General features: G+C 38.2%; 1 long non-coding RNA gene across 1 annotated transcript in view; it reads right to left on the reverse strand.

Annotated features, from left to right (window-relative positions):
• Window positions 1–8,014: 8,014 nt before the first annotated feature.
• The window catches only part of LOC111195810 (uncharacterized), a 70,104-nt gene continuing 60,285 nt past the window's right edge, over window positions 8,015–17,833 (reverse strand). The window contains exon 4 of the long non-coding RNA XR_007440869.1: window positions 8,015–8,338. This is a non-coding gene — a long non-coding RNA (uncharacterized LOC111195810). The remainder of the gene's footprint in view (window positions 8,339–17,833) is intronic.

The raw sequence follows: 17,833 nt of genomic DNA on the forward strand, positions 1-17,833 counted from the left end.
AAGATTTTGAGCTAAAAAGGACAAGAAATAAAAAAAAAATCAGTTTGATTCTAAACCCTCTATACATTTAAATAGTTCCATTGCTGCTCTGTTTGTAGCTGTGCTGTTTGGTTTGTAAGCGCTGCAGCATTGCTAGATTACCTATGTGTAGTGGAGTAATACATGGAGAGCTTCAGTGGTTACAGTGCATTACCAACTAATAACAGCACTCATAGAACGCCTCTCAGCCAATCACATTGCAGGATCGGAAGTAACTGTGGTATAGTTCCTATTATATATCTACTACAGGCAGATTATATCTGTCCAGTATCATTTATTTTACTTTAATCCTGGATTTGATTCTGGATCTTAAATTGGACCTAAAATTAAATATTTCAGTTAGGGGTGTGCCATATTGTATCGTATGCAATAATAAAATGTAATTTTCATTTTTTTGCAGTAGTGTACTATTGAATTTTTTTTGCATTTTGTTTTGTCATATCAAATTTAAGAGTATTGTTATCATGAAAATGCAATGACATATTGTGATATTATTTATATTATTTGACATTTCGCCCACCCCTAATATGCACATTCTCTTAATTCAGTGAGAGAGATCTTCTCTTCCCAACTAAATGGATGGGAAACACAATACATCCTCCTCAGCAAATCAAATTACATTAGTCTGACTAACAGGCTTACAGCCCACCTGGGAAAACACAACACTGATTAAGACGCTTCTGTATAGGCACCAGTGCGCCAACGCGCTAATTAGGCCCGACACTTCCTCACGCTTCCTAAATCAAGCTGCAGGCATTGAGTTTTGTATTATCACCACTCATCTCCCCTCTTCATCGACGGCCTCGGGTCAGCAGATAGGCCGAGCTGAAGATAAGCAGGACAATGGGTCATCAGCAGAGCAGCGGCGGATCAGCCCACTATCTCGGCCTCATCTGCTGCCCGCCTGCCTGGGGGTCCGCACAGAGGATGTTGTTAAACTAAAGTCAAACATTCAAACATCCTGCGCCAAGGAACTCACTCTGTCTCTCTCTTTCTCTTTCTCTCTCTCTCTCTCTCTCTCTCTCTCTCTCTCTCTCTCACCCAGTAGCTTAACGTTTTTACACTCTTCACACCTCAGTGGGATGCAGGGGGGCTGTGGACTCTTCACCTTTTCACGAGGATGTTTGGTGTGATAGCGAGCCTATGTGTATGTGTTAGTGTGTGTGTTTGTTTGTGTGTGTTTCCCAGCAGTGCTGTCTGGTCATTCTTCTTCTTCAGTGTTTAACACTTTGTTGTGATTTTGTGCTTCACAGAAGTAACAAAAAAAGTAATATTTTGCAGTATCTCAATATATCATTATTTCAATTCTTCATTCTCATTACTACAACCCCAATTCCAAGATACAGTAGTTAGGATGCTGTGTTAAATCGTAATACATGTAAATAGAAAACTGAATACATGATTTGCAAATTTTATACACTGTAAAAAGTAAATACACTGGCTCAAAGTAAATAATGTTTAAAAATGTATGTGAAAGGCAAACAATAAAATTACTAAATATGTTTTATGTTTACTGAACATTGAATACAGCTCTAGAAAGAATTAAGAGACCACTTCTGAAGTTTCTGAATCAGTTTCTCTGATTTTGCTATTTATAGGTTTATGTTTGACTAAACGAATGAACATTTTTGTTTTATTCTGTAAACAAAAATGATACAGAGCTTTCAGACCTTAAATAATGCAAAGAAAACAAGTTATTCATAAAGTTTTAAGAGTTTAGAAATCAATATTTGGTGGAATAACTCTGGTTTTTAATCACAGTTTTTATGCATCTTGACATGTTCTTCTCCACCAGTCTTACACACTGCTTTTGGATAACTTTTTGCCGCTCTTGGTGTAAAAATTCAGGCAGTCCAGTTTGGTTTGATGGCTTGTGATCATCCATCTTCCTCTTGATTATATTCCAGAGAATTTAAATTTGGTAAAATCAAAGAAACTCATAATTTTTAAGTGATCTATTATTTTTTTCCGAAGAGGTAGTTTGCATTATAAACTAAACTCTCTCTCTTGGTCTCTCTCTCTCTTCTCTCTCTCTGAGTCTCTCTCTCTGAGTCTCTCTCTCTCTCTCTCTCTGAGTCTCTCTGAGTCTCTCTCACTCTCTTAGTCTCTCTCTCTGAGTCTCTCTCTCTCTCTGGGTCTCTCTCTCTCTGAGTCTCTCTCTCTGAGTCTCTCTCTCTGAGTCTCTCTCTCTGAGTCTCTCTCTCTCTCTGAGTCTCTCTCTCTAAGTCTCTCTCTCTAAGTCTCTCTCTCTGAGTCTCTCTTCTTACTCTCTTAGTCTCTCTCTGAGTCTCTCTCTCTCTCTGGGTCTCTCTCTCTCTGAGTCTCTCTCTCTTTCTGGGTCTCTCTCTCTGAGTCTCTCTCTCTAAGTCTCTCTCTCTCTCTCTCTCTGGGTCTCTCTCTTTCTGGGTCTCTCTCTCTCTGGGTCTCTCTCTCTCTGAGTCTCTCTCTCTCTTTCTCTCTCTCTCTCTCTCTCTCTCTCTCTCTCTCTGGGTGGTTGACAGTAGGCGTGTGCATCTCGTGAGGATGGGAAGCCCTGCGAGAGGCAGGTTAATATCAGGAGCACTTGACTACAATAGCTCTGTATGAAAAGCCACAGCTGTAATAAGTTCTTTGTTGGCTCTTCCAGCTCCACCACATCCCATCATTACTCATCCTGCTCACCAATTTACCGGTCGGCATGGCAACCCCTGCGGGCCCATGCCAAGCAGCGAGACTTAAGACTAGATTCTTAAAGGCGGAGGAGAGAGAGAGAGAGAGAGAGAGAGAGAGAGAGGAGAGAGAGAGAGAGAGAGAAAGAGAGAGAGAGAGAAAGAGAGAGAGAGAGGTGGAGGGGCAGAACTTTCCAAGTGTCCTCCATGACCCTTCACTGCCCAGCACTACATCCACTAATACAGACTAAAGTACTTTATAATGAAGCTTCCAACATTCCTTCAATAATCTCAAGTTCATTTATTTGGTTTTAACATAAAAAAGATACTTAAAATTCATATTATTTGGTGTTTATACACATATAAATGTTAAGTGATCAATACTTGCAAACAGCAACAGCTTGTGTTTTACAGTTCATAATAAAAACTAGCTCATTTAAAAATATGAATAATTAATATAAATGTACCAGTCATTCAATACTTTAAGAAGTACATTTCTTATTAATGTTTTTTTTATGTTGAAATGTTAAAATGACACTTGCAAAGAGCAAGAGTTTGAGAATTACCATAACAGTTCATATATATAAAATGTGTTCCCAAATTAAAATTAATATTGTCGCTGTCCAATGAAAAACAAGTATCTCAAAAACAGCAATTTTAGAGGAGAGAGAAAAAAAGTCTTCAAAACTTTAAATGAAAGTCAAAGTTAAAAAGAGTTTATTTCAGGTAATTTTGAAGAGTTTCTATTGGTCCGTTCATCAAGAAGTTTTGGCACAGTGTAAGGGACAGTTTTGTCTAAAAAAACATCACAGTTTCTACTATAAGTAAAGTTTAAAACTGAGGAAACTTGGCAACAGGCCAAAAAACAAGTTGCAAGTTTTCATTCATTTTGCCACCTTTATCACTGCTACTTACTGTACATTTAGCATTTCCAATATAAAATCATACATCAACCATTTCTTACTTTTGAGAGTAATCAGTTATTTTCAAATTATTGTAAGTGCTTTCATGAATGACTTCTTAATAGTTCCAGATTTCTGAAAAATATATGTTTGTTTTCCTCTGGAAGGGCTTAATTAAAAATATTAAATAATTTTTTTTACTAAATAAATTTTTTTTAAATATTTATTGACCTCTGAACATTTTAACATCACAGCATATATATTTATATATCTCGTCGCTGTCTAATGAAAGACAAGTATCTCCAGTATTTCCGCAGATGAACTGTCCCTCACACTGTGCCAAAATTTCTTGATGAACAGACCAATAAATAAATATATTTAAAAATGATCTACAATAAACTCTTTTTACATTGACTTCCATTAAAAGTTTAGAAGATTTTTTCTTAAAAAATTTTTTCTTTAAAATTGCTGTTTTGGAGATACTTGTTTTTCATTGGACAGATACAATATATAAATATATTAAAACACATTTTTTTCAGTCAATTTGTCACCATTTTTATTGAACAATTTTGGTTGCCAGATCATGTTATTAGCTGAATTCCCAGTGCACCCCTATGTGAAATCCAGTCACAGCAGTGCCTAAGTTAACCCAAGGTCCAGTACCCCACTTGAGAGAGAGGCTCATGCAGTCAGGCCTGGCCGGGGGGGGGTCGGGGTGGTCTCCCCGTGTCCGCACGGAGTGTGTGGAGGCACGCGGGACAGCGCTCGGTGGGTGTGCGGCGCAATGCGGCCGGGCCGGTGGGGTCCGGGCGAGCGGGTCAGTGTCGGCCGGTCAGCAGCTGCCTCCTGGCCGCGGTCCCACGCTTCCCAGGCTGGGGGAGGATTGACAGCTCGGTAATAAAATCAGCCGCCCTGGCTGAGCTCAGAGCAGGGCCCATTGTTCTGGGGCCAGACCCGCTGCTGCTGTTTACTCTCTCCCATATGCATTATTCAACGGCCCAGGAGCTCCCAGGGAAAAGGGGGCCTCATTCAGGGAGCCTCTTGCCCTTGTTTTGTTTTGCTAATTTTCAATTAAAATAAACCACGGGCGCTGGAGGAGCAGAGAAAGAGAGCGCGAGGGAGAGATAGTTTCCCCCCTACTATTTACTGTGTGACGTCTAAGGGGATTAGGGCCGATCACATAAATGACAATAAAACGCTACTTACCGAGTATTATGTCGGTGACATATCTGTTATTTCACATAAGGGGTTAGAGAGTGGGACAATGAGAAGTGATGCTGTTTCTGTATACTTAAGCCCTGATACTCGGTGTGCTGCTGAATACCTGTCATGCTCTAATGAGGCTGTGATTATTTTAATGCACGCAACAGTTTGCATTCTCATGCTTTTAAGGTATTTATGAATTTTGATTGATCGACACTGCACCGTCAACTGTAATTCAATTCAAATGCATTACGGTCCAAAAACAACATTAACTTTTCCATATACATTAAGTTAGCCATGTCTAAAAGTGGCGTTAATGTTTCTGAGCTCAGAGGCCTCTGGAATGAGCCATCACACAGTGAAACCTGTGGTATGGTGATGGTCATGCTCAAGCTGAGCATGATATACATTATGGTCCAAAATCAGTATCAACATTTCTGCACTACATTACATTATTTTAACCATGTCCTAAAGTGGCGCTAATGTTTCTGAGCTCAGAAGCCTCTGGAATGAGCCATCACACAGTGAAACCTGTATTATGGTGAGAAGAATCAGTATTTAAGAGAATTTTGCAAGAAACAGAGGCTGTATGCTCTCAGCCCTAGGTAAAGAGTACCATACACATTGTTCTTATTAACAAGAGGATTAGGGCCGATCACATAAATGACAATAATGTGCTTCTTACCGAGTATTAAATAGATGGCATATATGTTAGATTACCTAATTGATTAGAGAGTGGAATAATAATACTCTTGATACTCGGTGTGGTGCTGAATACCTGTCACGCACTAATGAGGCTGTGATTATTATAATGCACACAACAGTTTGTATTCTCATGCTTTTAAGGTATTTATGAATTTTGATTGATCGAGACTGCACCATCAACTGTAATTCAACAAGCTGAGCATGTTATACATTATGGTCCAAAAGCAGCATCAACATTTCTGGGCTAAGTGTACCTTACATTATTTTAACCACATCCAAAAGTGGCGTTAATGTTTCTGAGCTCAGAAGCCTCTGGAATGAGCCATCTCACGGTGAAACCTGTATTATGGTGAGAAGAATCAGTATTTAAGACAATTTTGGAAGAAACAGAGGCTGTATGCTCTCAGCCCCAGGTAAAGAGTACCATACACATTGTTCTTATTAACAAGAGGATTAGGGCCGATCACATAAATGACAATAAAATGCTACTTACCTGGTATTAAATTGGTGGCATATACAGCTCATATAGAGAACATATAAAAACAATGAGTTTCTTTGATTTTACCAAATTGCAAACCTCTGGAATATAATCAAGAGGAAGATGGATGACCACAAACCACCAAACCAAGCTGAACTGCTTGAATTGTTTTGCACCAGGAGTGGCCTAAAGTTTGTCAAAAGCAGTGTGTAAGACTGGTGGAGGAGAACATGATGCCAAGATGCATGAAAAACAAGGGTTATTCCACCAAATATTGATTTCGGAACTTCTGAACTCTTAAAAATGTTGTTCTTAGTTTATAGAATAAAACAACAATCAAATAAAGTTTCCACATTCCTTTATATTGTTAAACCTCAGATCTTTCCAGATGCTTATCTTACTTTGTATTTCCATCAGTCATCATTAACATTTCGGTTAATAACTTTATTAATTTAACTATAAAACATATTAAATGATAAAATTAAATGTAAAAAGGCATTGTCACTGTTGTTCTTTCTATTTGTGTGTTTATTGAGTGCTTATTAATGTTTTAAAAGTATGTACAACTTCATTTATAACCATTTATCAACTATTAATAAACCTTTAATAAACCCTTTATAAAGTACTCCTTATTTTAAAGTGGTACCCATTAAGTTAATCTTGTCCAAAAGTGCCGTCCATTCTTGGTGAGCAATCACAGAGTGGAAACTCAGTGTATTATAGTAAGACAAATTAATATTCCAGATCTTTCTTGAAGAAAAGTACCCAGTATCCAGACGGTTCTCAGTTACAGTATGTGTGGATTGGGGCCGATGACATAAATGACACTTAAATGCTAACTACTGAGCATTTTGTTGGATCTAATATTTCACATAAGAGGTTAAAGAGTGGAACTAATGAGGCTGTATTTACTTTTATATAAGCAACAGTTTGCAATATTGTGCTTTTAAGGTATTTCTGAACGTTGCATCAGGGTCTTATGGGTAAATTATAGTAACCAGGCCTCTGGAATAGGACATAAAAAATGGGTGAAAGGGGTGTTGTGTGCTCTTGACCAAAGATAAAAAAGATAATCAAGACTGTTACCAGCAGCAAGGGGATTAAAATTGATTGATTGACTGAAAGCATCCATTTATGTAGTGCAGGCCTGCAACAGATTCCTGTAAAAAATGTAAAATGTGGGCAATGTAGGGCTAGAATTGAAATAAAATATATAATAAGGATGTTATTTTAAACAAGTGAAATCAAAGGGTGATTGTAATCATGATTTGCACTGCATCAAAAACTGATATTCGAAAAGTTGAGCATATTCTGCATTATTTTACACTATGTTAACCACTTTTATATCCAAATGCGCCATCAATGTTTTGGGGAAACACAGAGTATTAAGGTGAGATAAATCAGATTCTGTAGATTCCAGATTTCTTTTTTGGAAGAAATTAAAGCTGTGTGCTCCAAACCAAACACCTAAAGGACCATCCAGATTGTTAAACAACTCAGCAACAGGTCTAAAATATATAAACGGACATCCTTTCCATGGATATCCATGTTTTTCAGCAGGACAATGCAAAACCACAGTTTAAAGTTTAAACACCATGTACAGTAGGAATACTACACTTTTAAGCTACACTTACATAATTTTTACACAATATTTCTTTATTGTCCAGCACTCAAATTTACTTATGCCCAAATTGGCATAAATGCCATTAACTAAATTACTGTAGTAATCAGCAGGAGTGATCAATCAATAAATGTAATTCCCAAGGATCAGGATCAGAGTTTTAGACTGTAAAGACACAACATTTCACCTTTTTTACTGCCTGACCCTTAAAAGTGAAAGTTCCAGCCGACCCTGAGACCCAGAGCCTTAATGACCCCACAGGCCATTAAATGTCAGTAGCCCTGACAGCTCAGCGCTAATCAATAAGTACGCTGATCGGCTTTTATTGTGTGGCTTTTTTCACACAGGAGGGGGCTACACTAACCCGGTGGGGCTGTGCACAGATGCAGTGACAGTGGGGAGTGCGGGAAGTTAAAGATTCACCACACATCTGTTCTTCTACAGCCAAGCGGACACCCAGGCACCTACCCCCGCTGCTGCTGCTGCCGCTGCTGCCTGCCCGCGGCCTGTCGCTCTGTACGTCTGTCTGTCTTCCTGTCGTCTGCCCCGTATATCTGCCTGTGTGCTGCCCACCTGCCTCTCTGAGCCCCCAACTGCTCGGCTGACTGGCTGCTAACCTGTCACCGGGCTTACCATTCCTGCCAGGCCGGTGGGGGGCAGGGGGGGCAGGGGGAGCCGGGGGTACACAGCTTCAGTTTTCCTAACGGTCAAACTGTCTCTCTGCTTCGGTCCAAGCAACTGCCTGTAAAGAAAAAGGAAGAATTAGTTTAGTATAAGAACTTTTTAGTATGTTATTACAGTAATTAACACTGTGAAATACTTGTAATTAATTCTGTAATTGATACAGAATACATTGATTTGAAATTCTCTTGAAAAATAGAGTTTTAAAAAAAATAAGGTTTGCAATTAGATGACACTCTTATCCAGAGCGACTTTAGCCCTATCTATACGGGATTAGCTTCTCAAGGTGTTCTGTGGTAATTTTCTCTTTAATGGGGGTCCTCTGTGATTTTATTCCCGTCTGGAACGACAATGTATGTGTTTGTCTTTCAGACATCCTCTGAGAAAATTACATATAATGAATTATCTACTGTTTTTCGCTGAACTCCGTGGTCCTCCGATAATTTTATTCCCCTCCAGACACACATCTCTGAGCTTTGTCTCCTCGTGTTTAATAAAATAGCTATTTGTCCACTGCCACACACCGTATTTACACTTTGGGCGCACATTTCCATGGAGATCCACGTAAACACAACATCGAGTGGAAATGAAGGAGCTACTGAACGCGATGTCATGTGACCGAAAAAGCCAAAAAACTCACTGGTTCTCCTGTTTTTTCAATTGCAGTCCGGATGCAAGGGTTTTATCACTGAGTAGAAGTGTGGAATATTTTTTACAGACGTCCCCCTGAGAAACTAATTCCATCCAGATAGGGCTTTACAAGGTTTCTCTATTACAGAGGAGGGTCAATGTAGTGTTAGGAGTCTTGCCCAAGGACTCTTACTGGTGTAGCACAGCATTTAGTCACCCAGATTGGGAATCTCACATGAAGTGATAGCTTACTGGCGTGCAGTGGTGTTATCCACTGCGCCACACCAAACAATATAAGCGGTACTAATAAAACAGTTGCATTGAGAGCAATTTGCACCTAACTCACATGACTGGGTAAAAAGAGCCTTTTAAAAAGGCTTTAATAGAGTCTCTCAGAGCAGAGAAGCAAAGATAGACAGAATGTCACCAGGCTAAAGAAAACTGAGTATAAAAAATGTCAAAGAATTTCCCTTAAACTTAAACTTATACTGTAAAAGACCAACTATAATACATGATATCATCAAAAGATAATTCAGATAATCTGAAGATGTCCCTGTGTCTATTAGACAAGACCAATGGTCAGTACTGGATGCTGGTGATCTTCAGGCCCTCAGGTGGCACTGCATTAAAAACAGGCTGCACTGATTCTGTACTGGAAATCAATGCATTAGCTCAGAAATGATTTTCATTGTGCAATCTACAAATGCTAGTTAAAGCTTTATCATGCAAAGAATAAGTCATATCTCAACACCATCCAGAAACTGTTTCAACTTATCTGGGCCAAAGCTCATTTATAATGGACTGAGGCGAAATGGAAAACAGTTCTATGGTCAGAAAAAAATTAAATGTAACTTTAAATTTTGCTTTTTGTACTCTAGATTAAAAAGAAAAAGAGAAAAGAAGAGAAAAATGTTGTCCAAAATGCAGAAACTGTTGTGGTTTGGGTTGTGTCAGTATGCTTTAGTAATGCAGCATTAATACAGAAAAATAAATAAAATTTTGAGTTTTAAGGATAGCAGGGATGCCCACGCATTTTTCAACAAGACAATGCAAAACCACATGCTGCCTTCAATGAAATAAATGTAAATGTGAGAAACACTGATCTATTTTGGATGCATTTTCCATACTGTCCCAGCTTATAGCCATAAAATATGGAAATAAAATGCTAAAACAAGGGGAAGAGTTGCTTCTACCAAAATAATTTATCATTAATAATTATATTATGCAGTAGAAAATAATTTAGAATAATTTATTTTAAACATTAAAATATGGTGTTTTAACCTATACTACAAGGTATTTATCAGATGTAGTAGTAGAAGTACAAAACATCTAATTTAAGCCTTGAATCGTGTTTTTAATTAATTAAAAAGTGAATTTTGGTACAGAGTAGGTACTGCACCATTTTTTAATTAAATAACACAATAAAATATTAAAAGTTTAGAAATTAAATGCTAAAACACTACCTCTCTAATTACTGTATCTCTAGACTGAAACTTTTTCCAGCTCTTTCTCCGATGAGCATATCCTTCCCATGCTCCACAGAAAAACACATGGTGGACTTTACACAGCAGCATGAAGGAGTCTTGAAGTGAGAGAAGAAAGGATGAGAGAGGGGATGAGCGAAGGACACTGGAGCACGGTGGAGTGATCCGGAGAGAAAGAGAGAGAGAGAGAGAGGTGAGGGCGAGTGGAGAGGGGAGAAGGGCCTCTTGGCTGGGCTGAATGGCTCGGAGACGCTGCTGGGTGCAGGTGAACACTCCAGGCCTCGCACCTGCCCCCTTTGTTCCTGACTGATGGCTTTACGGCGAGGAGGATCCGTCTGCCTCGTAAAGCCAGCGGGCCGAGTGCAGTAAACCCTAACTGCTGCCGAGCTTTGTGTCGGGACGTGAGAGCGTGTGCGTGTGCATGTGTGGGCCAGGCCCTGCTTAATGAAGCCGAACAGACAGATTGGATCATCTGAGAGCGTCCCACCTCACAAAAAAGAAGTGAACACTGAGGGTTTAGTACGTTTACAGCACTAAAATGATAGTGCCAACGTTTCCTTAATGCCTACATACTGCCACTACATCTGTCATTTATATACTACATACGCCGAAAAAAATGATGAGTGAAATTTACTTTAAAAAAAGTTTTGCTGAATCAATCCTTTCTTTTAGTAAACTTTACTTAATTTCTGCATACAATATTACCTAATTACAATTACTTCATTTATACAATAGTATACAATAGTATTTATGATACATAATATATTATAATTCCTGAAATGTTTTAAATTTTAGATAAAACACACATATTACACTCTCTCAACACATGTATGGCATGTGATACATTCTTTTTTAATATACTAAAGGTTAAGTATAGTAGTATAGTAAAGTTTACTAAAAGAAAGGAAAAGAAAGTTCACTTACTTACTCTATGTAACATTTAAGTCTTGAAACCGGGTTGAAGTTACTTAAATTGAACTGAAATTAAATTCACGTAAAAAAGCAATTGCAGTAAGTAAATTTTACTCGTCATTTTTTTCAGTTTATGGCTACTTTTATATGTACAACCTACATGTACAAATGAGAAAAAAGTCCAATGAAAAACAAGTATCTCCAAAACAGCAACTTAACTTTCAAAGGAAGTCAATGTAAAAAGACTTTAGCTCTCAAGTAATTTTGAAGAATTTCTATTGGTCCATTCATCAAAAAAATTTGACACAGTTTTTCTTTTTTACTGGAAAGTGACAATTATCAAATAATTGGCTTTTATTTCATTCTTATTTCAGGCCAGTCCTCTACCAGTCTGTAGTCATGCCTTTTAATGTGTGCAGCGTATGGTTTTGCATTGTCTTGCTGAAAACTTCATAGACGTCTTTAGAAAAGATGCTATATTTGATGTTATATTTACTTTGAGTTTGAACGCAAGTTATTTCATGGTTTGTCTGGTCAACTTATTCATTCCAAAACAAGTTAGATAAGCATTAGTAAAATCGTTTACCACTTTGTGATGTTGCCATTTCTTCTCACAGCACTTTTCACCAAAAGCATACTAAGCATGCCATTTGTTTTCATCTTTTTTCTTATTATAAACATGTCTTAAGGTGGTGAACAGTATAGTCCTCTGAAGAATATCTTTTTTAAACTTTTTAATATTTTCTTCACATTTTTGATGAGACCAAATCATGATTCCAATCACCTGTTTTTACTGTTGTCATTATTAGTCCTAAAGAGCCCCTGTCATGACTTAAAGTTTTAGAACACTGCAAGCCTGAAATGCAGAAATGTATGTTTATTAACAAATAAAATCAAGTTGAGCAAACAAAAAATGAAACATTGCTTGCAGACAGTTTGTACTGTCTGAAATCAAATAAAAGTCAAAATAAATGCAAGAAAATTTGCATTTACTCAGAAATTTCTGTCCCAACTTTGTTGTAAACAATCACAGACACACAGTAAAGACCTGAGAGTGTTCTTCCCACAACTGCCAGTGTCTGATTTCACACTGATAATGACTGTGTACTGTTTACAGTGCTGCGTCTCCACTTCCCAGTGTCGCATTACTGCTGCCTCACAAATCACACACATACACACACACACGTACATATAGGTACACAAATCCCTCCAGATGAGTCCAAGAAAGTTGTACGAAGTTCAAATCCTCCGCAGAATAATTTATTTTTAAGAAATAGCACTTAAGCAAATCGCAGGATTTTAAAATTAGCAGGTTATTAATTTGAAGAGCTCTCACTCGCACAAACCTCTCAGCCTCACAACGTCTGGAAAAAAGGGCTATAAGTGACAGGCAGAAGACCCTTCAACTCATCGAGACCCTCTGTGGACAAGAAGTCAATGACTATAAAATAAGCAGCCACATTAGCGGCGCTTAATTTATTCCGTTTTCTCAGGCTATCACGCAGTATCTTACTGATAAGAACCAAATTATGTGACGAAAAGGAAAGCGGCTATGAGCGGCTTGGTGATTTGATTTTTTTTTTAGAAACCAATTACCACACGAGAAATAGATCATTATTTTTCCCTCGGCAGCCTGGCTTACAGGGGGGCGGGAGCAAAGGTGGCCACCAAATGGAAGGGAAGGGGTGTTTTTTCATCCCTCCGATAGAGAGGGCCAACAATAAAGACATAATCATCTCCCCTCAACTTTTCCTATCCAACTTTCAGATTTTAATTTGCCGTCTGTGAAGTGCTACCTAATTTACCTTCGCCACGTCCCTTCAATGCGCCATTGTTGTGGCTGCCGAGACTCGGAGCTTCCTCTCTTAGCTCACCTCGCCGTGAAATTGGTTTAATGAAGCTGAAAGGTATGAAGCTCGCACAACACTGTAGATTCCAGCGAGGCCGCTTCACCAACCCCCCGACCACGCACCTCCCCCCGCCGCTCACATTACATCCACCTTTTAGAAAACTGCGAATAAAAGATTGCTATCTCTCCCATTACATCGGTGGATATTACTGTCCCTTTCAGGAGGCTGAGGGCTAACGGCTAACGCTAAAGCCCTTATTTTTCTGCATGCATAGCATTAGCCGTTAGTCTTCAGCCATCTGAAAAGGAAACTAATAATAAATTATATTAGCAGATGACTAACTTGAAGTGTCTGTCTCTTTGTTTTTTGAAGGTTTAATAAGTAGCTGGCCCTGATTTTTCCTCTAGGCTTAGCATTAGCCGTTAGCCTTCAGCCTTTAGCTTTCTGAAAGGGACAGAAAAATACATTAATGTTAGCCGAGTGCTTATATAAAATGTGTTTAATCTTTTATTGATCCTGTTTACCTTTGCTTGTTGGCAGTAACTAACTGAACCCCCAATAACATAAGGACACACTGAATCTTTTACATTAGCCAACAGCTAACATTGGTGGATATTACTGTCCCTTTCAGAAGGCTGAGGGCTAACGGCTAACGCTAAAGCCCTTATAGCCTTCAGCCATCTGAAAAGGAAACTAATATTCAAAGATTCAAAGATTAGCTGATGGCTAATGTAAAGGATTCAGTGTGTCTATCTCTGTGTTTTTAGGAGTTTTGATCAGTTGTTGCCAACCACCTGCTGGCCCTGAGCTTTCCTGTAGACTTAGCATTAGCTGTTAGCCTTTAGCCTTCAGCCTTTAGCCCTCTGAAATGAACAGAAAAATACATCGATGTTAGCCGATGGCTAATGTAACTTATTATTTTTTTTACCATTTCCTGGTTCTGCTTACTTTTGTTTGATGGCAGAAACTGACTGAACCCTGAAAAAAGCATAGATATACAGTAAATCTCTCACATTAGCCATCAGCTAACATTGGTGGATATTACCGTCACTATCAGAAGGCTAAAAGCTAACGGTTAAAGGTAAGTCAGCTAGCAGCTTTTCCTGGTTGTTTAAAACGACAGTAATATCGATGTTAGCCAATGGCTAATGTAATCTTTTTTTTAACTTACTACGCCTGTTTAACTTAATTAGTTGGCAACATTTTCTGGATGCTTAGCATTATCCGTTAGCTTTAATCTGAAAAAGACTATCTACGGAGTAATAAGAGTAACATCTATGGATTTTAGCCAATAGCTAATATGAGGGATTCAGTGTCTTTTCCGGCAGCCATTCTGTTTTCTGGGTTCCTAGCATTAGCCATTAGCCTTTAGGCTTCTGAAAGGGACAGTAATATCGATGGATCTATACGTTTTTTTGGGATATTCATTTGGATGAGTTGTTGCTGAACACCAAAGCTGAACAGGAGCATGAATTACTAAAAATAAAAATTACCTGTGAGAGGAGCACCTGCAGGTCCACACAGTTTTTTTTTTTTTTTTTTTTTTTTTTTTGAGCACAGTGACCCCGACAGCTGGGCTCGTGTTACCCTTCCTCCTGGGTGTGGCTCTTTTGGGAAAGCAAAGGAAGTCCGGAGAGATTGTTTTGTGTTTGTAACAGAGAGAAGGGGGTGGGGTCAGTCAGGGCGACATAGAGAGGGAGTCTCAGATGGCAGAGGAGTTATGGCCCACTTGTGGCCCAGTTTTGGCCCACGCTTACAGTTTCAACTGGCCCACTTATTGCTGTGGAGTGGTGGTGATGACTTTGTCCAACTCTAGATGCTGGAACACAATGTGAAAAGGGTATAGTTGGGTCTGAGATATACAAAGGAATCATATCGTTATGTCTTCTTTACTTTTAGTTTACATTGTTTTAACCAAACAGTGAATTTGACTGACATACAGTGACTATTTCAAGCAAAACTGGTCTTAATGCTGCAAGTCAGCTTGAATTTAGAAAGAGGAAACCTGGATTTTAAGTCATGTAACTCTTATAACATTAGTACATGTAGTATATAGTGTATTATTCAAATATGTGTTGTATGTATATATTAAAGTGGCAGTCCGTATTGTTTTGTTTCTAAACTGAAAGCAGAAGCATTTCTGAGTATGGAAGGGATAAACTATTGTGTTTAATGGTACAGGTGTGCTGGATCGACCATTCCTGTTAAACCTAATAATATATTCATTCTAAAAACTGGGGTGTTGGGTCGCTTTTCGTGGGAGTTCTTCTTCTGGCCACGTCACGTGCCTTTATGTACTTATGTCACATACATACAGCCTCTAAAAGAAGATCTGGCTCAGTTTTACTGAATGCGAGCGGCTGGTGGAGCAATGGAGACTTCAGAAGAGGAAACTCAGAGCTCAGTAGCTCATTCACCCATAGTAAAAACTAAAGAAACAAAGTGAAGTTTCTCCCTGAGCGCACTCTCTCTCTTTCTCTCTCTGACTGAACATAACCTGGAATCGGATTCATCCACTCTGAAAGCAGATCGCATCACACCCACCCAGTTTAAAATGATTTTCAGTACAATTACCCATTCTCTCCAGAAAGGGCTACAGACATCAGCTTTAAGTAAATACTTAATTTATTATTACTCATTCTTTTTCACTAAATGACCAGCCACAAGCTAAATATCTAAACTAATTTAACTTTAATATATGTTTTTATTTAGACTTTCCAGATTTAGCTACAGCATAAAAACACCCAAAAGAGTCATTTCACTGATTGAATTTACTTAGTGAATCTGCATATTAAAATACTAAATTTCATGTAATTTCATAATAATTCTGTAGTATGTGGTTGTGTCCCAGAGCTCACAGTGGTGGACTGGATCTGGTTGAATCCACTGATCCTAGAGTGCAATGTTGTCTAGTTGTAATGCCAGTTTATTAAGTTCAGGATTACGTAATACTGGAATAAAACGAGTTGCACCACATAAACTAGTTTCTATTTGGTGCTTAGCAGTTAATAAATATTTACACCTGCCAGGAACAGGAAACAACATAAACCACAGAGAACACAGAGAGAACAAACACATAACTCAAAATATACCTTTGTTAATATTATGTGAATAACACTACTGTTACTTTGCTAAAAAAAACAACTGTGTGCTGTACTTTACCTTTAGCTTTAGCCCCAATTCTGGTTTATATTATATCTAGTTTTCAAATATATATATATATATATATATATATATATATATATATATATATATATATATATATATATATATATATATATATATATATATATATATATATATATATCCACAGATCCTGTCCAGTGAGACTCAGTTATTAAGCATTACATACTAATAATGCTGAATGTACAGATTAGTTAGGCATTATGCGTTAGTTGTTGAACATTAGCTATTCATTAGACTTTTTCCACACAGTTTTGATAGTTGTTATGCATTATTTGTTATGTGTTAGACAGGTGTTGCACATTAAATGTGGTTATACTGGCTTATTGGTTACAAAATGCATTAAATAGTTGTTATGCATTAGTTATTACACATTAGGTGGTTGTTACACATTTATTAGTTGTTGTGTATTACATGGTTGTTAGACAGTGCATACAATTATCTTCACTTACAGTACTCATACTCTATGTTTCTTATGGATTCTCAATAAAATACAAGACTTGAAAGACACATATTTGTATAATTTATCATTTATAATTATCATTCATACTGCATGTCTCCATTGAAATAAAGTTAAATAACACATGGCGTCTAATGTCTATATAACTGTCCAATCAAAAGTTTGTACTTTGTACATGAATACTGAAGTCATCCAGATAATGAAGGAACACAAAAGGAATCATGTAGTAACTTCAAAGTGTTAAACAAACTCAAATTCTAAAATACTGTAAAGCATTTAGGTGCTCTTATCTGGGGAGATCTTAAGTTGTGCAGTTGGCTGAGGCTGTAACTCTGATGAACTTATCCTGTGCAACAGAGGAAACTCTTGCTCTTCATTTCCTGGGGCAGAGCTGATGAGTGCCAGTTTCATCATAACGTTTTGGATGGATCTATCTACCTATCTGTCTATCTATCTATATGACAGACTATGTGTGTGTATGTGTATGTGTACAGAATGTTTGTGGGAGTAAAAAAAGGAAAGAGTGTGTGTGTGTGCACATGTTGCTGTGCTTTATTATATGATCCCTTAGCTGGTGTATCTTTTAGGGCTCTTCATTTCCTGGGGCAGAGCTGATGAGTGCCAATTTCATCATAACGTTTTGGATGGATCTATCTATCTATATGACAGACTATATGTGTGTGTATGTGGATGTGTACAGAATGTTTGTGGGAGTAAAAAAAGGAAAGTGTGTGTGTGTGTGCACATGTTGCTGTGCTATATTATATGATCCCTTAGCTGGTGTATCTTTTACAGCTCCTTGGCCCCGTTTTTGGACAATTGCATGGAAACGCATCCAGTAACAGAATATTCCGGTCCCTGCTGGTGATGGCCTGATCCAGCCCTGCGCAGCACTTTCAGCCAACTGCAGGCAAAAAAAAGGAAAAGTAGGCTAGGAGACTGCTGAGAGACAAATCAGGCCTTTTACGCTGTACGCATAACAACACCTCTGCTGCGAGAGTGCCTGTGTGTGTGTGTGTGTGTGCTCTAGGGATTAG

The sequence above is a fragment of the Astyanax mexicanus genome, chromosome 10 (genome assembly GCF_023375975.1).
Source record: "Astyanax mexicanus isolate ESR-SI-001 chromosome 10, AstMex3_surface, whole genome shotgun sequence".
NCBI classification, from domain to species: domain Eukaryota; kingdom Metazoa; phylum Chordata; class Actinopteri; order Characiformes; family Acestrorhamphidae; genus Astyanax; species Astyanax mexicanus.